The sequence below is a fragment of the Leptonychotes weddellii genome, chromosome 7 (genome assembly GCF_054177405.1).
Source record: "Leptonychotes weddellii isolate Sample4059 chromosome 7, ASM5417740v2, whole genome shotgun sequence".
Lineage (NCBI taxonomy): Eukaryota > Metazoa > Chordata > Mammalia > Carnivora > Phocidae > Leptonychotes > Leptonychotes weddellii.
The window spans coordinates 81,183,482-81,207,197 of record NC_138375.1 but is presented as its reverse complement, the minus strand read 5'-3'; the positions used below and the strand labels follow the sequence as shown (position 1 = coordinate 81,207,197).

General features: G+C 38.5%; 2 long non-coding RNA genes across 2 annotated transcripts in view; one reads left to right on the top strand and one right to left on the bottom strand.

Annotated features, from left to right (window-relative positions):
* LOC145722659 (uncharacterized) overlaps positions 1-23,716 on the top strand; it is a 139,887-nt gene that overhangs the window by 11,616 nt on the left and 104,555 nt on the right. The window lies entirely within an intron of this gene.
* On the bottom strand, positions 16,590-20,087 carry LOC145722658 (uncharacterized). The gene is made up of 3 exons (XR_014147094.1): positions 20,074-20,087; positions 19,158-19,243; positions 16,590-17,483 (listed from the first exon to the last, which is right to left on the bottom strand). It is a non-coding gene; the product is annotated as an uncharacterized LOC145722658 (long non-coding RNA).

Genomic DNA, 23,716 nt, shown 5'->3' with positions numbered 1-23,716 from the left:
AGGCGAGGACAGTTGAAATTCATTCAATGGCAGAACAAAAAAGAAAGGAAAACGAAAGAAAGAGAAAGACATTCTCAAGACATTTCATTACAGATTTTATGGAGATAATTTGATTTAGTCTTCATTGATTTTTCTTTAGGCTTTGGCATTTTTATGTGTTAAAGGAAAAAAACGAGTGGTTAATTTTAAGAGGTGAGTGGGGAGGAAGAATGCCCTGTCCTGGGGGCCCCCATCAGCATGAGTCCTGCTCCATAAAGGTTCTTGGCCTTGAAGGCACTGTGGCTCCACCCAGGGCTTCAAGGGTGGATGTCACCTTGACCAGGAGAGAAGCAGGTTAGTGGGAGGGGTTATAGCCACTGACTCTGCTACTATATGGCCAGATTCCTTTTATTTGGCAAGAGAATCCGTATCATTCTTCTGATACTTAAATATTAAAAAATCCGTATCATTCTTCCACATATGAGTGCACTCGTGTGGTATTTGTCCTTCTCTGACTGACTTATTTCACCACTATTTCTAAAGGGCCCAATTTGGAAGAGAGGTATTTTGGAGAACTTAAGGTTATTACCAATTGAGTATTTTCTAAGGGTAAAACATCACTTTGGAGAAAAAATATTTTATGTGTTTCAGCTACCACTTCCCATTTTTGATTATGCAATAAAATGCTGCCTGATAATTATATATGTATATATTTATATACACTTATACGTGATTATACATGATTTATATAAATATAATACTACATAGTAGTGGAATGCATGTGTGGTGACAGCAAGAGTACAAACAGGCAGCACAGTTTGATACCTTTGACTTCAGTCAAGGTACCCAGACTCCCTTCGGTTTTTTCCAGGTGTTTTGAGATAACATTGACATATCACACTGGGTGAGTTTAAGATATACAATGTGATGATTTAACAAACATACGTATTGTGAAAGGTTTACAACAGTGAGGTTGGTGAATACACCCTTTACCTCACGTAATGACCATTTTGTTCTTGTGGTGGTGGTGGTGCAACAGAGTATGTTAACTACAGTCGTCATGCGGTCCCTTAGATCCCTGGAACTTACTTCTGTTGTAACCGAAAGCCTGCACACTTTGACCAACATCTCCCCGTGTCTCCCACCCCTCATCCTTTAACAACCACCATTCTACTCTCCATTTCTATGAGTTTGCTGTTTTTAGATTCTACATATAAGTGAGATCATACAGTATTTGTCTTCTTCTGTCTGACTGACTTCACTTAGCATAATGCCCTCAAGGTCCATCCATGTGGTCACAAATGGCAGGATTCCCTTCTTTTTTATGGCTGAATAATATACCATTGTGTATACACACACACACACACACACACACACATTGTGTGTATATATGCATATATATACACATACATATATGTCTCACATTTTCTCTTTTCATCTGTCAGTGGATACTTAAGTTGTTTTGATATCTTGCTATTAGGAATAAAGCTGCAATTAACATAAGAATACATGTAGCTCTTTGAGATAGTGATTTTCTTCAGATAAGTACCCGTAACTGGGATTGCTGGATCTTATGGTAGTTCTCTTTAATTTTTTGAGGAACCTCCATACTATTTTCCATAGTGGCTACACCAATTTACATGTAAACTGATAGAGACTCTGTTAAGCTTTCAGTTCAAGGTCTACAGTAAACCTCAGAGAATTCACAAACATGGGTTACTCACTGGTGGTTTTTGCTTGCCCTTGGGTAGTATGGATTGTTTTCAGAGGCTTGGCTATTCACCCTCCAGTGGTATAAGCCTGTTCCATCATATCTATAGGCCTCACCCATGTCTCTTGAATTTGTATCCACACCTTTCAGAGATGTAATTGTAAAGAAGGTACCTGAAAAGTCCTTCCTGATAGAATGATCCTTCAGCAGGGCCGTTTATTTCTAAAGAAACCTCTCTTGCAGAGTGCACACTTGTTCGGGAAAGAAACATCTCTCTTCAGTGTACATAGGAAGTAGGTCCTCCATATCTTTTCTAGGAAGGCTATTCATTTTTCCCTATTAAAGCTCCATCTCTTCCTAACATTGACTATGGGCTCACAGCTGTCCTTTCTAAATCCAGACTTCTGGCTCACCCCAGATCCAAAACCCTCAAATTTCTCCTTAGAGTAAGTGGGGGTGATTCCCTAAAGGGCCACCATGAAGGATGTCAAACTCTTAATGTTTCTCACGAACATAAGGTAGTGGGGAGTATTATTAAACTCAAACACATATATACAATAGAAAATCACACTCTGTCCTAGGATTTCCACTCCTTCAATACAGTTTCAGCCAGTAGAAAGATGGGCATTTTTATTGTGCTAAACCTAAATATTTGCGTCACCCCTACTGCCTCCTCTTCTGATCTGGCCATTGCCAACACTGAAGGATAAGTGAGAAGTTTGAGGAAGTCATTAAAACTCAGTAGATTTTTAGACTTTCAGTTGATCTTCTTCCAGCTGAGCCAGGACCATGGAGACAGAGTGAACAGCACTGAACAGGAAGCCAGGCTCAGCTAGGTAGCACAGAGGTCTTAGATAAAACAAACAAGTCAGGGCTTTGTGAGGTGACAAAAAGGAAATGAGCAAAGTCACACCCTACACCCATCAACCAGGCAGTCCAGGGAGCAGGAAACAAAGCCTCGAGACCAACGCTCCCAATGGCGAGAATATACCGCACAGGTGATCAGAACGGAGCTGAAATTAGGTTCTGTCCTTGAAGCCACTTCTCGACCTGTGAAAATAAGGGAAGGGCCTTCCTACTTTTGAACGTAGTCTATGACTTGCTGAAGCTTTTAAACAAAATAACAGCAATCTGATCTTACAAAGTATTTTCTGACATGAACAGAGAAATCTGTAAGTCGCTGCTAACAGTACTATTAGGTTAGAAGCCGAAGAAATGAAAAACAACTTAAAGTTTTAGCATTCGGCTCAGAACCTCTCTGTGAACTTACCAAGGATAAACCCAATCCTTTGGAAGTTGACCACTTTTTTTCCTATTCTCAAAAGCCAGAAGACTGATGTTGATAATGAAGATCAGGATGGAGTTCTGAGCCAGAATGCTTCTTAAACACTGAATTATATCTAAATAATAAGGAAATTATATGTAATATAAACATTAAGGACATTATAATCTAAATGTTGAGTAAAGCAAAGAAACAGGGTAATTTACATACAATGAAAAGTTAAATTTCTGAATAAATATTCTTGCCTTGTGCATTTGGGAAAGATAGTTGTACTTTTTAAAATGGGATTGAATGTCTAGCTAATATTCCAGGAAGGACACAGGAATATCTTATTGGAGCATAAGCCAAGGAGAATAGCCAGGACACCCTCAATCCCTAGTAACAACTTAATCAAAGAGGAGAGATAGGAATGAATATAGTGCATGTGGAGAGATGATGAATGAAATCAGTGTGGGCAAAGTAAACTGCACATATTAGGGAGCAATGGAAAATCTATATAGGTCATGTAGTCCCAGACTTGGCTATATGGCTAAAGAACTTGAAATTGATAGGTCAAGAGGACATTATAGTTTCTGTAATGAGCAGGGCGGGGTGGGGGGCTGAGATGTGACACAGTGGAAGGGGTGTTTTAGGAAGCTGTGCAGGTTGGGTTTGGAGAAAGATGAGTTAATTTATGCATATGAGACAAGGTTAAATCCATAATTCAAACATGTTGTCATAAAGGTCTGACAATAATGGAATACTTGAAAAGGAAAAGAAAGGATGAATTTGAGGAACATTAAGAGGAAACCCATGTCCCTGACAGATTGGATAGAGAAGAAGACAAACATAGCAAATATAACTCCAGCAATCCTTTATAAATAGAAAGCCTGTAACATATTACTGGAAAGCTACTGAGGGAAATGGAGAGGCTGAGAAATGCGGCCCTGTGTAGGGGTGGGGAAGGGGGTTGCACTCTGATTTAGTTTTCGTATTTACTATATAATTTAAAGCAGAAACTATTGGCACTTAACACTGATCTCAGCATTGAAGAAACAAGGCAGTCCTGAGGAGCTCTTGCTGTGGTCGGGCAAAAATGCAGTGCAGGCTGTTGTATGCAACAAACACAAATAAAACATTGTGAACGTTGTGATAATGAATAAATGATATTTTTATCACTGATAGAATTGAAAATAAAGGAATAGCACAGGAAGTGGGGGCAGTGGATTAAAATGTCACAAATGGAAAGCAGGATGCTGAATCTTGAGTTATGCGTTGAGAGATTAGAGACAGAGGAGGAGGAACTGAGTTGGAGCCAGCCATGGCAGGAATCTGCTGATCTGTGGAAATGCGGGCCTGTGGCGGGCCGGGCCGCGACAGAAGTAAAAGTGATATTAAGTGGCAAGAACAAGGGGCTGCCTTAAAGGGAGGTTTGCAACATGAGGCAACCTGAAAGTTAATACTCCTCCTGCTTTTAACATAAACGTTATCATGTACTTATGATGAGTTTGCTCTAATCCTATTCTCTGTGGGGATGGAGAGCTTGTCAGCACTCTGTTCTAATAAACACACACACACACACACACACACACACGAGTAATAAATGTAATAAATACTTCTCCTTGGAAAAATGCCACTTGTTTGAGTTGCTGTAGAAAGTTTTACACTTGGGACAATTTTAAATAAACTATAAGCAGGTAAAATTTTGCTTTTTAAACTATACAGTTCGCTTGGTGGTAGGGAGGGTAGAAGGTGGCAGAGAACAAAGTAATAAAAACAAAAATCAAGCTGTTGTACAAACCAGCACAGAAGTAAAGGGACTGAGCACATGCTTCATCCATGATGAAGTTGACAGCAGCTACTAAGCATGCACTTTCTACCAGAGCACAAAAATGAATGTATTAGGGGTATGACAAAATTTAGGTTAGAAAGTGGCTGAGTTCAAATCGTGGCTTCTCCATTTATGACTTCAAAGATAAGAAAGTTATTTAATTGCCCTATGTTCTAATTGCCTCATCTGTGAAAAGGTGGTAATATTATTTTCTACCTCATCCAGTTGTTGTTAGGATTAAGATACTGATTGTAAGTCACATAGCACACTGGCCAATAGCAAGAGCTTATTAAGTGTAATATAATTACTATTAGGAGAACTTCTTCCTACTTGCTTAAAAAAAGACATTTGGCAAATACCCTAGTTCCCATTTAATAATTTTTCTGAAACAGAGATGATGTGTGTTGTAACGAGCCCTTTAGTTCTCTTTGGATGACTTTGGGAAGAAAGAATTGTCAATTGTTGACGTTTTTAGGTTCTTTCCACCCGTAATTTAAGAAAGATCCATAATTTAGGATCGGAGACATTTATCAGTGTCCTCTTGCACCATTTTAACACTGTGCTATTATTTGTATGTGAAATTATCACCACGAACACTTGGAAAAGCCCTTTGAGTTGTTTCCAACAAAATATTCAATTGAAGGAGAAATGAAATGCAAGGAATTTTCAGTGTATACTGAATAGTAAGTTGTATGAACAAGAAAGTATGGAGATGCATGCCCTGTGTTATATTTCCTTATTAATTCCTGTCACTCGTAGTACCCAAGAATTCTCTCAAACTTAATCACAAAACACATCATGACCTTTAACAACTAGCAGGCTGAAATGTTAACCTTCAACATTTTGCAAAATTCTTCTTGAAACACTTCCTCTGGAAAACACACAGCTCGAAGTGCTAAAATTGTCTCCTCTAATAACCACAGCAGGATCGTAACAAACCCACTTTTAAAAACCAAATAAAGCCTTCCGTGGGGGCGGTTCGCCACTTCCCCTTTTTACCATGCGGGAGCTAATTTAGCTGAGAAGATAAAAGCAGAGCTGCCTACAGATGTACAAGAAAACTAGATCCCAGAACATAGAACACCTCAGCAGCATGGTGGTCTGGACATTTTCTCTAAAAAGAGCCTTCTCAGACTGAGAATGTCCCGAACGGCAAGCAAAGAGTCAAAGGTCTGTATATATTTGTGTTGTAGGAGACAGAAGAAGGAAGAAAATGCACACCGATTTAGTTGCAATCATAACTATTTATGTGTTTTTTCAGTTAGGTAATTATCCACTTATTTTCAATTTAATACTAATTTAATTCAAAACTAAGGCAAAAAACCTAAACTTACTGTGACAATCATTTCATAGTATATACTTACATCAAAGCATTGTGTTACCACTGAAACTTACACACAGTTATGTGTCAATTGTATCTCAGTAAAGCTGGAAAAAAAAACTTACGCTAAGAAATCAGATGAAAGGCTACTTTTTTTTTTTAAGATTTTATTTATTTATTTGAGAGAGAGAGAGCATGAGATAGGGGAGGGTCAGAGGGAGAGGAGCCCGATGCGGGATTCGATCCCGGGACTCCAGGATCATGACCTGAGCCGAAGGCAGTCGCCCAACGGACTGAGCCACCCAGGTGCCCCTGAAAGCCTACTTTCTAACCAACAAAATCAGAAGAGTAAAGAACCTAGAGTGCTCTGTCAGATGACCAAACTCTCGCTTTTCTTTCACAGAAAGACTTCGTGAAATACCATCTCTTCTATAACCCTTCCCTCTTTTAGAAAGACCATCCCAGGCGGTCTACATATGCACATAGGATGCAGCTTTCTTTGAAAACCCCATAAAATGCAGTTAGTTCATTACTCCTTTACAACTTCCCAATTTCATTTGTCCAATTTTCTGGTTATCTACTTGGTCATACACCTGTGGGGTATACTGTGTGAACTCAGGTAGATTATATACTGCGAGAATATCAGCCACAAACCTCATTTGCTCAACGTATACATTTTCTAACTGTCATCATGTAATAAATGTCCTCTTAATTTTAATATAATGACAAGAGTGGAGGGAAATACAAATACACAATGTGCAGATTCTGGCCATCCTTCCACAGCTCTTACCGGGAAGTGTTTACTCGACGACTTGTCAATAAGAGTATGTCACATCAATTTTTCTACAAAATTTTCCTTTTAAAAATATGTGAGAGACAAACACAGTAAGTTCTGTTATTTAAAAGAAAAAACATGATAAAAAGTGTGTTCTTTCATTAGTGAAGCTTGCATATTTGGATGCAGTTTGGCAACTTTTTTTTACTCTATTATAGTCACAAATTATTTCAAAAGGTAAAACTTGGATACAAAATTAGGAGAAAATGTGCACGCAGGTTTGATCACAGGAGAGCACACAGTTGCTGGGCACGATTTGAAGTAAACGATTTATATTTTTGGCATCGTTCCCTTCCTGAAAACTGTTTTGTCCCCCGCACCCCCGTGCTGCTGCCTGACTTCTTAGGACACCTCAGTGTCATATGTCATCATATTTTCTCCTACCTCCTTCATAAAATGTGGATTGCACTGGATTCCATTTATCAAAGGTGTGTTTTCTACCTAGATATTTTATTTCTTCAGTCCTCATTCTCCAGAAGTACATTTGCCTTTTAATAGGCACTTTAGAAGATAACATCTTAACCCAAGGAGTTTTTGAAATCTTTCCAGTGTGTCAGCTTTCTGTATTTCTGATATATGTATTTGGCTAAAGGTCTATGACTTGTCTAGATATTTTTAAACAAGTTAAAAATTGGATGAGCAGGAACAACAACCATCAAGTGGTTGTTTTCTGTGGCTAACTAGTAACTTCAACTCTCCTGTACGCTACCTCCACTGTTTAAAGCGTCACAAAACAAAACTCTTTTATTTAGTCTTGCATTTTTACTGTCTCTGGAGCTGTCTCTGTCAATACTAGTGGCAGTTGGAAAAATTAAGTAACTCTTCACTTTCCCCAACCTCTGCCCTTCCCCATGGTGAGAGGGAGGTTTGCAGAAAGTAAGGAACACGCAACAGCCATTGCAGTGTAATGTAGTTCCTTTCTTAGTCTGTTAGGCTCTAAGCAGGAAAAACCAATTTCTACTCTGCCTAAAAATAGCTCTTAAGGATTTTTTATTTGACAGATAGAGAGACAGCGAGAGAGGGAACACAAGCAGGGGGAATGGGAGAGGGAGAAGCAGGCTTCCCACTGAGCAGGGAGCCTGATGTGGGGCTTGATCCCAGGACTCTGGGATCATGACCTGAGCAGAAGGCAGACGCTTACCGACTGAGCCACCCGGGCGCCCCAGCTCTTAAGGATTTTTTAAATGGCCATAAATGTTTTCCCTTCCCCTATCCACAGCTTTGCCATATAACTTTGTAGATCCTCTCATCAGTAGGCGAAAAGCAGTTCTCTACCCCTTAAGTCTAGAATGGTCCTGTGACTTGCGTGGCTCAATGATACTTTAGCAAATGTAACACAAGCAGAGGATTGAAAGTGCTCTGCACTTTGGGATTTGCCTTCTTGTTGCTGTGGGAACCCTTCTGCTTACATGTAAATAAGCCCCACTAAGTCTGTTGAATAATATGAGCAAGTGTGCTGCATGATGTGAGCAGGTGTGGATGTGAGCAAGTGTGTGGATGATGTAAGCAGGTGTGTGGATGACGTGAGCAGGTGTGTGGATGACATGAGCAGGTGTGTGGATGACGTGAGCAGGTGTGTGGATGACGTGAGCAGGTGTACGGAGTGATGTGAGTAAATGTTCTAAATGATGAGAGATGTGTAGCCCAGGCAATCCTGTCACCCCAGCTAACAATCAGGCAACCACCTGACATGTGAATGAGGCCGTCATGAACTGAACCCCAGTTGAGTTACCAGCTGACAGAAGACACAAGAGTAAGACAAAATCAGCTACAATCAGGAGCAAAGTGATCCTACAACCCCAGCCCAAATCACCAACACAGAGAATCGTAAGCTAAATAAACAATTGCTTTTATAAGTCTTTAAGTTTTGGTATGGTTGGTAACTCAATGAATAGATACACTGACTCCGTGGGAAAGGAAATGAAACTTGTTTATTAAGGAAACATTTCATTTCTCAGTATTTGTTTGGGCTTTGCTGTTCCTGAAAATTAATGTTTGTTTTTGGGAGAAGTGCATTTGTCCCTTAACATGTTATAGTTTAATAAATGGGTCTGCCATTCACATTCTTTCAATTGCCCAAAGAGTAGGAAAACCAGAGACAATAATAGGGCTTGGGTTTTAACCACATCTTGATCATCCCAAGGACTCTAGAAGTTTCTAGATGAAGACCTCAGACTAAACATGTCAAGAGGAGGAATTGGAGTTGGAGAATGGGAACATTTCTGCAAATGAGATGGCAATGTATAAGAGAGGTGGTTGGGGATTATCAGAGAGAACTGAAGAAGATACTAGAGAGAAGGCAAGAATCTCAGGAAGTAGGATCAACTAGGACTTGGGGATGAGACTACCTTGGGAGGAGCCTAAATTACTTAAGTGCCTTCTCTCTGGTACTCTGGGGGAAAATCCTATGTATCAAGTTTTTACATATTTCCTAACCTGCCTTATAATTCTGTTTTGAAATGGTTTCATATGTACAATGGAATAAAAGTTGTAGATTTTCTCAGCCTGGGTGGTAACTGAGAAGGCTGCTAGAAGCAGCTGGGAAGACATGCATGATCCTACAGAGGACCTTAGAGAGCCCACTAGACTGAATGTCTTCTCTTCCCCTCCTCCACCACACAGCAGAGGAAGCTGGCTTCTGAAGGAAGACAGGCAAATATTTGTGTTTCAATACCTCGAAACAGATAAAGGTACCTGAGGTCCAAAATTATTCAGAAGATGCTAGATAAACAAAATCTCTTTTAAGCAGTTTCCAATTGTACATCTTTTATCTTTTTCACCTGAAATAATCCATTTGAAATAATTCCTAGCTGCAAGATGGAGAAGTTAATGGAAATGAAATGCCAAACTAGTATGGAGCTAATTTCATCTTTTTTTTTTTAACTACCTTAAGTAATGACCCCCTCTTCTTCTGAAGCTCTATTTTCTTCCTTGTACTATAGTTATTTCTGAACACATATTACACTTTCTGGGGTACTGCAAGCAATTCAAAAGAGAGAGTCATGTGCTAGTCATTAATGAATACCCCCCTCCCCTAGCACCCAGAACTTTCAATATTCTTTTGATTTGTTTTAATGAATAGATAAGTGAGTAAATTCCTGAATATTTATACAATCAGCAAATACCTGAATGACTTAATTAAATTAATGAATAAAATTGTTTTACTTCAAGTGTAAGTATAGTGAATATAGCCTTGAATATGGTGGATTAAACCCAGAAAAGTAAGGTAATTGACAGCTTGTTAAAACAGGTCTCAAATAATACCCTTCATCAGACATCATTATTAGTTCAGAAAAGAATCACACAGACTAGTTTAATAGCTTATAGGCTTATAAACTTTATTCACTTTAGCAAGGAAAAAAATCCACCTTTAAAAATAATACTTTTAAAATATCCCTCCATGTTAAAGGCATTCGTGTATATTTAATTTTCTACACCAAAAATAATCCTTCCAAGACAAAGGAGAAGTAGGGGGCACCGAGTTGTAAAACAAAGACAATTCTAAGCTATTTTAAAAGGATACTAAGGAATAGTTTCCACACAGGTGTCAATTTCATTTACTTGCTAGGGAATGTGCTACTTTAATTCTCACCTTTCCTCCTCCTTGGACATTCTTGTTCCATCCTTCTTTATGCTTTGGGAAAAATCCAAGCATATCACAAGATTATTAGGAAGGGTTCTGAAAATTCACACCTCTGAACAAGACAGGGAGAGAATCTTTCATCGTCTCAATATATAAGAATCTGAATTAAGTTATTTAAAATTACATACATAGCAGTCATTTCAAGTTCTATAGAATAATAGCAGAAGCTAAATTATCTCTTTCAAACAATCCATAAGCAAGATAAAGGAATTGGTTGGTGCTTATGCATTTCCTTGGCTCTCAAATTACAACCTCCAAACCTTCTGATTTTGTCCCAGTAAGATAAATTCAAAGACCTCATCTCCTGCCTTTGGCATTAATTTGAAAAATGGCTGAGACACCTTCTCAAATGTATGGGCCTTTCTAAAATGGCACAAGGCAGATTTAAATGGGTACAATTTCAAAGCTGAGCAAAAAAGATTAAGTGTTCATACTACAGATTGAACATCTAAAGAGATTTTAGGTTAAGTCCCCTTTGAAAATTCTGCCCTTGAGAGACAGTTCGCTTTTCATCACACATTTAGATTTTCATTTCATTTTTGCTACTTTCAGAGCATTCTGAAACTCTCTCTCCTCTTGTGGTTGCACTTTAACACTAGATCTAATAGCAGAAAACACGTTTTTCCCCCTTATCTTAAACATGAGCACAATTTGAATAAATTAATTTAATTTCTCTCCTGTTGTGGAAGCTCAGTCCAAATGTCTATAAACAGATTTCCAAGTTATCTCTCCCGTATTTAGGTTTGAACAGTTCATCCTTCAGAAATACAGATCTGAAAATCATTCCCAGAAATCCTTTAAAGAAGCCTATTACATTTCATTTTGAATGCTGCAATTTGTTGGACAGCAAGCAATAAGACTACACATATTTGCATATACACCAAAGAATTACATAATCTGAAAATTCTCTTTTACTAGCAATTCAGTAACACATGATACCACACTGCTCCTGCTGGAACTACAAAATATAGCCTTTCATAAAATCCTAATTTTTCTGAAATAATGTTTTTAGGTAATAGCTTTTGAGTTTGGGGTAACACTAGCCATAGTCTAGAACCTAGCCCTTTGCTATCTAACTAAAGACACAATTCCTCAGAAAGAGCCTTTAATGAAATTAGCTCAAGTTGCAGCACAAAGGAAAAAAAGGGGGGGAAAGGAAGGAAGGACACCATGAGAAAATAAAAGAGCAGGAAAAGAGAGAAATAAGGAATTCTCTTCTGGCTTAATGATATAAGAACAACACTGGATTTCCAACAGAGGCTTCCCTGGCAGTTGATTTAGAACAAAGAAACAAAAATCTCTTATATACAAATATATTTTCAAGCTATGTCTTTGAAGTGAAAAGTGGAGGCCACATGAGTAGAACCTATTACTGTGACCAATCACAGAATCACAGGAAGCCTCACCTGGATTAAAGGCATTTCTTAAGCACAGTATGGACTTAGAATTGTCTTAAGGGATCTCTATGAAAGAAAGTATCACTTCAGGAGAGTTTCCAATGAGCAAATTCCAGTTAGCTGATGTGAGTTATTTTGCACAGGAAAATCATATAGAAAAGCTGTAGACATTAAAAGTCAACGGTATCACCCACAACAAAGATGCTCTGAAAAGTCAGATCTTAAAAAAAGATTTATACCCTTGTGGTTTATGAGGTGGGGAAAAGGGAATTTAAATTAGAAAAAAAAATTGTTTTTGATAACAGAATTTACAACAGTTTAGTCTCAACTGAAATAACTAGAATATATGTGGAGTATTTAGTTGATCTACTGCTTTCGATACATGGCCTTCAAACTTGCTTTTAACCATGGAACAACTTGTTCAAATGAAAAAAGAGAAACATTAGCTCTGATCCCAAGAGCTGCTCTGGTATCTGATAATCTTTCTGTTTCGATCCCCCTGTATCCTTAAAATGAAATCCCTGATTAAATCTCACCAGAACAAAAGGAGAAAAGGGAAGGATGAGGGGGAATAAGAAGAGAATTGGTGGTGTTGACTGTCATTATACCAGGTGCTATTCTATGTCTCTGGGGAGAACCTTACCCAAACTTGATCTTTGCCCCTCTCCTCCTCTCCAATCCAGCTAATTATACTTGAGCCAAGCCTTTGAAATCTTTATCTCTCTTCTCCTCTTTGGTCACGCTCTGTCATTCTCCTTACTCTTGTGTTTCGACCCTCTGGAAATACCTATTTCCTCTAAGTCAGAGTTTTCTTGGGCATCACTGCCATCCTTAACCAGCAGAGATCTCATAAATTGCCTAAACCAGTACTTCCCAACAATTTGCATAACATAATAGAAAAAGATAACAGTTTTATTAATTCAATTTAGCATTTTATCTTACTATAATAGATGCTCAAGGCTGCTAGAGATAACAAGCCTGAGACCTCTGCCTGTTCGGGTCATGCCAGGCCTATGGAGGTCTAAGAGCTTTACCTCCGCACATGAGTGTGGTATAGGCAGAAGACAGTGCAAATTTTCAAGGAAGAAAAATCTAAGAGGCCCTGACCTGGAATTTTTTTCCCACTAATACCCTCAAATATCTTACTCCCTTATTCTCCCAGCCAACCTGCCCTCAGCCCCAGAACAATGTGTTAAACTATGGCCTTCTTCAGCTCCCAAACCTAAATTCTTAGCTACTCGGGAGAAGATTCACACAGTAATGGGAGCTGGTACCAAGAAAAATACCATGGTCTCTTAACTTCAGACAGGATCTCAAGACCATCTGGCATTCCTTTGATGGATTTTAAGCAACTCTTTCCAACTCTCTGTAACAGCATTTTAAACCTTCACCATTCTCTTGAAGACCTCAAGTCTGAGTTCTCAAAGCCTCTTAGGTCCCTTCACAGAGAGATACAGGCCATTGGCTAGGTACTGTCTCACCTCCCCTAGACACACTTGTACCCAGATCCTGGACCTCCATGTTCTCCCTGGTTTCAGTAGAAGAAACACCCAACTACAGGCTAATTCTTCTCACCCTCTCTCCAGATCCCATCCATTCCTTGAGGATGTTGTTTCTTAAATTATATCTTCCTACATTTAACACATCCTGTCTATGGACTCTTCTTTTAATCCGTTGTTATTAAAAGGCCTTTCTCAAGTCTACATTCCCCCGTTTCTCTTCTTTCCACCATAGCCACACTTCATAAAAGGAGCAGAAGACACCTATTATCTCTTCTTCACCTCCCATTCACTCCTCAAGCTGAAATGTTTCTGCCTCTTGTCAATTCGTTGAATCTGCGCCTGTCCAGACCACTAATAACTTCCTCAGTCCATTGGGCACCTTCATTCTGGAGCTGCCTGGCCGTTCCTTTAACCAGTGAGACATTTGACTCCCATTGTCAAACTCTCACTTCTCTTGAGTGCTGTGGTACCACTCTTTTCTGATTTTCTTTATGCCTTTTCAGATGCCGCTTTTCAATTTCTGTTTTGAATCCCTCTTTTCCTACCATCATTCTCCTTCAAAAGTTAGGATGCTTCAGATGTCATGATGAGTCATCCCTTCTTGCTTGACATACTTTCTCTACAGTTTGGAAGCAATCTAACTTCCTAGTTTTAAATGCCACCTATAGTCATTTTAAAACCTTTATTTCTCTGTCTTTGTGATTATAATGGAAAATTCTTAAAGGTAGGGAATTTTTTTCTTATTTATCATTATATTTCCAATATCATTATGTGATCAATAAATATTTGTTGAATGAATGAAGGAATTCACATCTATATTTTTATCCCAGATCTTACTTTTAAGCTCCAAGATTGTTTATCACACTGCCTACTTTCTCTTTCCATTAAGCTGTTCCCCAGATGTCTCAAGCACATATTTTACCCTAAACTCATCACACTTCTATATATTCTTTGTGGTGTTCGGATAATAGCCACTCAGTGAGTGAGTCAAGGTGATCATCAGCATCCACATTTTGATATAGTTGTGTGGTTCTCTACTCTAGGAGTTCACAGTTTTGAAAAAGAAATTATGTTGCAAGAATAATATTTCAGAATTTAATGATTTATACAAGTATACAAATGTAATCCTTGAAAGTATATCCAGGGCTTACTGATCTTGTAGTATACCATAAACCCCACACCTCCCTGCTGAGTGTGGAGCCTGATGCCGGGCTCCATCTCACGACCCTGAGATCACAACCTGAGCCACCAAGGGTTGGACGCTTAACAGACTGAGCCACCCAGGCACCCCTGAACATCTGTTTTTTAATCTGCTTGGAACTACTGTCATGCTTCCTCAACTCCTTCTCTTAAAAAAAAAAGAGAGAGAGAGAAAATAGATGAGCCAGCAGTTTTTCATGGAGGTCTTCTTAGTTCTTAGACTGGAGTGGGTCTGGATGCAGCCTGTCCAAAACTCCTAAGGCTTGTCTTGCCCACAGAATGTAAGAATTACAGGTTGATTTGTTTCTTCCACTAAGTAATGAGCTTCTGAAGGGCAAGAAGTTTGTCCTAGTCTCTTATATTTTCTTATTTCTTATATTCTACATCCTCATAGATAAGCACAGTGCCTAACACAGAGTAAGTACTTAATAACTTTGGGTAAATAATACTAGCAAGTTGAGGGTTTTATTTTTGGGGTTGAGAGGATAGAATAAAATTATGCACAATTAAATAGATCAGTACGTTAAACCATAAGTTTTTATCTGGAACACAATTTATATGCTTATATTTACTGATTTTCCAAAAGAGTCAAGAAGTGCATCCTTAAACTTAGTAAGGAGAATTATAATGAAACATAGTCATTTAATTGGGTGGTTCCACACAGCTCCCTGAAGTGACATGATAAGTCTTCACCTACATTTTCCCTTGGCATTCTCCTTTCTGCCCTTCCACATTTTCTCTGGCTTCCCTTCTGGAAGGTGATCTTGGTGACTAGAATTCTGACAGCCATTTGGGGACCACACGAAAAAGAACAAGAGAATCACAGACATCTGTCCTGACATTTTTGAGCCCCTGAACCAGCAAATACCTACCTCCAGACTACTCGCCACAAGAGAAAAATAAGCTGTAATGCGTTTAAGTTACTATGACTAATAATCAAATTCATTACATTAGCCATATTCCTAGCTATGGAATAGCCAACTACCTGATATTATTCAAAGCATTTTGAGACATCCCTATTGCCTCCATCCCTACCTCCTCTTATTCTTATTGCACCCTTAACATACACACTGACACAGCACAGCACTCATACACAAACACACACCTCAGTCATCAGATGGCCTAAGCCTGAAATTCCACAGTTTGAGACTCATTTCCTTAATAAGTGTGTTTAGTCTTTTTCAAAATAGAAATGTCCCTAGAATTAGTAAACTTCAACCTTACACATTCATCCTTACGACAACCTTTTATAGCTTGTTAATGATGTTGCCTGACACTTTGCTAAGAATCTAAAAGTATCTTTAGAAGACACAAACACTGCCTCAAAGAAGTTACACTCCAATGATAAAATCATTCCTGAAAACTAACAGGAAAAATAGAGTCTAGGTGCTCAGAAAGAAGTGTGGACTTGTGTTATTGAGACATGAAGAAGGTAAACCAAATTCATTATGGTGAGTAAGGAAAAATTTCCCAGAGGAAATTCCATTTCAATTCCATAGTCAGGATCAGTAAGAATTAGAGTGCTCTGTGTGTGTGTGTGTGTGTACGCACACGCACACATGTGCATGATAGGAGGGAAGAGGTCAGCAGGGGGAGTGTTCTAGGGTACTGTAGGAGAGAAAAGGAGGAGTCTTGTATATAATTTTATGAGTTTAACCTTTATGCTGGAAGTTAAAGAAAGCTACTGAAATATCCTAATACATGGTATAACAAGATTAGATTTGCATTTTTAAAATATTGTGTTTTTCAGTAATGTGTAGAAAGAATTACAAGGGAATAAGGCAGGAGATAAGGAGTCCAAAGAAGTTCTCTCAGACACCCAAGTAAGCAGTGATAAAGGTCTATGGCAGTAGCAGAGGCCGTGACAGTATGTTTGGTGGGAAGATGATACTTGGGAAATACTTAAGAGATCAGATCCAAGTGGTTTGGAAAAGTGTACAAGCAGAGAGGTTGAGAATGCTGCCTAGGTTCCTGACTTGAGCAGTAATATTTATAACTATCCATACTAAACTTTTAATAGATTCCAAACAAGTGGAGAAGTTGAATTTTCAAGACAAGCCGCTATGACTCCAAAGCCTGTTAGATAAACCAGCGCTGCCTCCCACCACCAAAACAGCCAATACTGACATAGACCAATATTAGGAAAAAGCATTTTAATGGGAAACGACAGAGAGAATAGATTCACCTCATTTATTTTTATAATTTTGCATATTCTGTAAGAAGACAGAGTCTTAACATAAAATTTCTCCCTGTATTTCCAAAATTTTTTCAACTCACTGTGAGTGAGAACACTTTCTGATGGATATATTATAGGGTTTATAAATTGTATTTGGCCAGATGGATGACGTGAAATCCCATAACAGTGACTTAGATATGCCTGTATGGGCTTAAATATAAGTGATCAGCTTCAAAGTGTCCTTGTGAAAAATGACAAATATTCTGAGTCCAGTGCTATTTCATTGTGCTTCCACTTCTCTCCCTTCCCCCATCAAGCCTGAATTTTCAGTCATTAGTCATTGTGGAATGTGGGATTCTCTCAAATGAGGTTTCAATCTGGCACCATCAGAATTTTACCTTCCATAGCTGAAATGATTTAAGGCATCCATACAATAACCAACACTAGAGATGTGTAAATAATCTGCCACAGGCCCTCAGTGATTAGAATTGTTTGTCTAAAAATGTCCTTAGGTCAGCTGGCAGGATGCTGTTCTTCTAACCTCTTCCCATTCTGGTTTTGTTTTGTTTTGTTTTTTCCATTTGCTGACTTCTCACAGGATGTGAATTTGACTTCAGTGTCACAGAACTATGAAGAATTTTTTAGAATTAGTCAAGACCATACAGCATAGTCCATATTTCATTCATCTTTAATGCTTAACTGAAGTCAGTTGATGATGTTTATAAAAGATACGTCCATGGCCACTAATGACCCCCTTGTTCCTCAAAAGATAACTTCTCACTCATAGAAACATGTCTTCATCTTTTTTCTTAATCTTTCTTCAAAGTAGCACTACTCATAAGAAAAGAACAGCTGGTTTATCCCAAGAAGAATGGAGGTGATCCTTGACTATCGAACTTTGCTAATCTCCTGAAATATCAAATATTTGAAAATGCTTCAGCTGATCCCTAACACATCACACCCTTGCAGGCAAAAATCACTGACATTGAAAATTAAAATCCACACTATCTTAAAATGCGTATTTTGTTCACTGCAATGATAATGAGTTCTTTTTAAAGGTATCACTGATTCAGCCACAAGTCACTGGCTGTCAAAAAATGGCAGATTGCTCTTCTGATAAAGTGACACAGCATGAAATACATCTTTGAACATAGGCTCCTATTTAAATTGTGGAGCTCACACCTAAGGAGGCAATACCATTAATTGGAAAATGTCTCAAGAAAGATCACACTATGTTGCAACAATAGAGTATTCAGTTATGCTTTTTGGACAAAAAGAATAAAAAAATAATGCTAATTTTCTCATCAGTCCATACAACGCTTTCATTTACTTCCATTCTAACACTGTCATATTCTTGTATTGAATTACTTAAAGATAATAATTACCACTCTTCCAAAACAGTCTTGAGGTCTGCCCTGCCTGGAAGGAGAATGAGGGTTTGATTTTCTTTGGGAAGGAGAGGTCTAGGTTTTACTCACCAACCTGCTATATGACAAACAGCCTCTTGCTCTAAAGATCTAGATTCAGATTCTTCCCCAGATTACTTGTTTGGGTTTTTCGTCAGCCCCAGAAGAGGAGCACTGGATGCTTTACACCGAAAGTCAAATTTAAGTTGAAGCAAAGACAAATGAAGAGGATGAAAAGCCATACTGCCCCAGCCAGACTAACTGGATCCACCCTGGAAATCAGTGCAAATTTAGTGTTGTAGCCAAACTACTTCGTGTCTCCTGTTCGGTCATCTCCAAATGCAGTGCAATAGGATTTAGCAACTCTAATCTGAAATCAACCTTATTCTCTTGCCAAAGGAGGCTGGAAAGGAGAGGAATCTAATTAGAAAATCAATTTTGGTGAGGATGGCTAAATAGCACATAGTTTATATATTTATCATAGAGGCAGTAATACTAAAAACCGAAATAGATAAATTGAAATAAAGACATTCCCACTAAAAGAAAAAAATACAAGTATTAAACGTGTACTAGTTCTAACAGTCTCTATGTTTTGACATTTTAAACCGATCTTCCCTAATTTGATGATAAAATCCCCTAGTCCCTTCTAAAGACAAAGATTACCCATGGAATGCCATCGCAATGCTTTCCTGAGACATTGGAAGTTAATATGAGAAGAGTTGGAGTTCACATCTCCTGAGCTTCATCTTGTTGTGAAGATCTGGCCAGCAACATACATGCTTTCTCCCTTACACCCATTCCAGTGCCTGCTGATCCATCAAGAACTCAGTCCCAAGTGTCCAGTTCAAGACAAAAGAGAACTTAAAACATTTATTCAGAACCAAGATAAATTTACCAGGTTAGGTGTTCACTAAGTGGGCAGTTCCCTTTCAATGCATCCAACATTTATTGAACTAGCCAACAAGCAATATCCTAGAGATCCTGTAGAGGGAATAAAAATCAGTATGCATATGGAAACTTAGATCTAGCAAGAAAATACTCAAGTATGCAAATAAGTGCAATAAACAGACTCAACCCTCAGCTCTTAGCTTAAACATTACCTCAGAAATTCTCTCCTACCCCTCTCTCCCTACATCTGACTAGGTCCCTTGTTAGCCCTTAGCCCTTCTCCTCGTATACTTTTGCTTGTCTTTATAACACTGGCTATAATATGCAATTATGCATTTACTTCATATTAATATGTTTCATATTTATCTCCCCCACTTAATTGTAAGGCAAGAATGGCTTTTTCTGTTTGTTTGGGGATTTTTTCTTCTTCTTCTTACTATTACTCAGAATTTAGCATCAATGCTTAGCACTGTGAAGGGGTGGGAAGAAATGGATGCAAAACTCAATTCAATAGCCAAAAAAGAAGTATAAATAAAGTGGAATTAGTTGATCTGGAAGACTTGGGAAGATTCCATAGCACAAGAAAAAATTAGATTACTAGGATTTCAAGATTCAAAGGGGGAAGGGAAGGGATGCATCCCTCTGACTGAGGAAAAAATAAAATGTGAATAGATACAGAAAGGGAGGAAAGTGCAAGGAATAATTCTGGAGTACTGGGTTAGATCAGAATACACCATTTTTGAAGATGAAAGTAAAAAATAAATCTGAAGGGAAATGAGAGACTAATTGTGGAGATTGTAGCTGACATACTAAGAATTTTGGCATGTGATTTCACAAAACTTAGTCATAAAGTTTTTTGATCCTGTATGTAGCTGTGTTTCTTCATCTCAAAAATAGATACAACAATGCTATACCAACTTTACTGAATTGATTCCAGGAATGCTACATATGAATTTTTTTCTATTGAAGATGCAATGAAAATTCTTGATATTGTTCATGTTGACTAAAAAAATCAATATAATATTTAAATTTAAAATGGTGAGTGATAGAACATAGGGCTGGATTTGTGCTGTTTCTTCTGAGTCATTGTTTTCTTCCTCTGACATTTTATGCACAATTAGACTTTAATGAAACATACAGCACACCCGAGGTTGAACAGTCTGCCACCAGCTTCCATGGTTGAGTTCAGATGTGTGTGTATGCAAATTAACATGTGGGGAAAGTGCATTTCCTTTGCTGAGATTTACAGTAGCCTTCTTTGTCCTGTTGGGTCAGGGTCTGCTTCCATTTTCCTATTAATGAGCATCACTCTCCCTTCCCAAGGATCCAGGGTTGGAACAGGCTCCTGTACCAGGAGGAAGCAAATGAAAAATTCCTATATTAAACATAATGGTGCATCAAACTGAGCCTTTCCCATTCCAGGCAATTAGAATGTGTTACTCTGTCTTCCTGCCTCTGCCTCCTTCTGTACCCATGGCTTCTTGATCTTAAGTTTGGATTTGGCCTTTATAATTTCTGACTTTTGTTTCCAGTTTGGTGTTTTACTTCTTGACTGTTCTGACCTTCAAATTCTATATATGCATTGAACTGTTTGCTTTCTTAATTACTTCTTTGACCTGATAATAATCGTAATTACAGTAAAGTCCAACATCACAGGGAACTTGCTGTCTGCCAATTGTTACATGCACATTATTGCATTCTTGAAATAGTCCTTCAGTGTGTGTATCACTATTCCCATTTTGTAGAGGAGGAAATGGAATCTCTAAAATGATAAATAACTTGTCTAAGTCATACAACTGGTAGATGGCAGAAAGAGAATTCATACCAGTTTTGTCTGATTCAACATCTATTTTCTTTCCTGCAGTAACACTCAGACTCCTGCTTTTTAACTCCTGCACGTCTAAGCTCTTCATTTCCTACCAATTTGCTGACTCAGAGCCTGGGCTACACCTATAAACTGTCTTTTTCCAACTATAACCAATTTATGAAACTGGGGAAATAAAATCATGTTGCATTTTTTACATAGTTTGTTGGAAACACAGACTGTGGAGTCAGAGACATTAATTAGAATCCAAACGTTTCATTTTATATACACTGCACGACTTTTGGAAAGCTATTTATCCATCCTGAACACAGATGCCTCACCTATCACATTGGAGGACTTCCTAGATGATCTATAATGAAACTCTCAGGCTTTCTCTCTGGGGCATGCACTCAGCCCATCTGTGCCAGGACAGTGACAGGCTCTAGCTGTCCACTTCTGACACCTTACCATATTTGAAATCATCTCTCACATTTCCCTTGTGCTTTCTTGACCAGGCAGTGTCTCTCACTCTTTTTATAAAAGGATACACAGTGTCCCCTTTATGAGGACCCACTGGAAAATCCTTTCAGATTTCAGTACCTGCAAGGGCTTAGCTTCTTCTGAGTAATTTTTCATATGTTAGCTCTGTAGATACTATGAACTTTTAAATCACCAGATTCTTTCCTTTGTTTTGGTTGCTAGAAAACTCAAAACCAACTATTGGCCTACCTCTGGGAACTATTACAAATCTTATGGCATGCTTTTTGTATATTAAATTTCTATCCAATTTCCCTTGCTATTTATTATTTACTTTTGTTCTGATCATTACAGCTATTAGTTTGTTCTCCTTATCCTGTGTATGATCTGTATTGCTATAAGTATAACCTTTGAAACTGTTTTTTGAACTGGAGAATGAGGCAGAAATGTATACTACTGAATGAGTAGTAGATAGGTATATAGGTAGATTCATAAATAAACCAATAAGTAAATATAGTATGCCAGGTCTTGCTTTCCTACAGCTACTGACCAAACAGTAAGTTTAATTTTTAATGTCTTTGAGTCTTGATTATTCCATAAAAGCTTATATGAATGTTCAAAACCAGCATTGTCTTTAGCAAACCAAAAAAGTCTTCAATAGTAGAATCGTTGAAAATGATGCCACCAACAGAATAAAATTTGTCTGATATTCATTAGGACATTGTTTAGGACAAAAAGTGGTAGGTCAATTTTATCTGCAAAGTAAATTGCCTGTGTTTTTGTTGATGCCAGCCAAACTGAAAGGAATCACAGCATTGTCAATCAAACAGTTAGCCCTTATTGGGATTATGATTCAAAAGTACATACACGCCCATATATAAAAGACCATTTTGTTAAGAATGGGGACACCACAGCCTTATAGGAATAATCCATTTGGATTTATAAAAGTCTTGATCCAGCTTAGAACTCCAAATCTCATAGAATCAAACGTCTTAGATGCTTTTTCTCACCCTCCTCTAAAGCAAACCAAAACACTCCTATTTCCATTTGGATTAGAAAAAAATAACATTTTCATTAGGTTTGGTGTTTAAAGAACTAATTAGTAGGGCGCCTGGGTAGCTCAGTTGGTTAAGTGCCCACCTCTTGGTTTCGGCTCAGGTCATGATCTCAGGGTCGTGAGATCGAGCCCCTTGCCGGGCTCTGCACTGGGTGTGGAGGCTGCCTAGGATTCTGTTTTTCTCCCTCTCCCCCTGCCCCTCCCCACCCCTTCACACATGCACACGAGCTTGCTCTCTCTCGCTCTCTCTCTCTAAAACAAAAACAAAAAACCAAACTAATTAGTATGAAAACACTGTGTGTTGCAACTGGTACTGAATTTGAAACTTGCAGAAATTCATCTAGACTTTTATTTTAATCAAAAATGTCTATTGAGCAACTACCATATTTCATATGTTAGCTCTATACATACTATGTGCTAGATACTGAGAATACAGTGATAAATAAGAGTATCTGTCTTCTTGGCTCTTGCATTCTACTAAAGGTGAAACAGAACAGTGCAATGCAGTGAAGACAGCAGAGGTGGTAAAAAATAATAATAATTGTAGCTACTAATTTGAAGAGTCACATAGGATGATGAGACTTTCCAGAGATTAGCAACAACAGGACATCACTATCATTCCTAGATTGGAGGGACAAAGAGAGGAAGTCATGTTAACTAGAATCTAAAGACTGTGGTCAGCTGGAGGAAGCTGGAACCACAGTGCACCTGAAGGAGTAAGCTGGAATGACCGAGAAAAAAATAGACATTGCTGGAGACACCACTCCAGACAGAGGGGGAGGCAAATTCCTTCCACCTCTGCATCAGTGCCACCCATTGATCAAATGTTCCGGGAAGCCGGCTGACATGCTAGCCTGGTAATTACAGCCTGTAGTAGTCAACGCCAAAGTCCAGTAGTCCAGTGGGAGATGGGCGAGGATGGGATCTGAGGTCAAAAAGCTCAGGCTTGCACAGGAAGAGAGGGTGACCTGGGAGCAGCGGAGCTATTTTAAATGATAGTCGGGATGGTCAGACTAGGTAGGATGGGACATTTGAGCAGGCACTGGAGATGAGAAGGAAGACACCATGGGGAGATCTGAGGGGAGTATTCCAGGCAGAGTAATAACAGATTAAAGGAGGAAAAGACCTTGTCAAGCCTGAGCAAAGGCATGAAGACATGTGAGGGGGTAAATGATAGGAGATGTTATCAGACAATTGGCTGGAAACAGCTCACTGTAGGCCCTTAGGG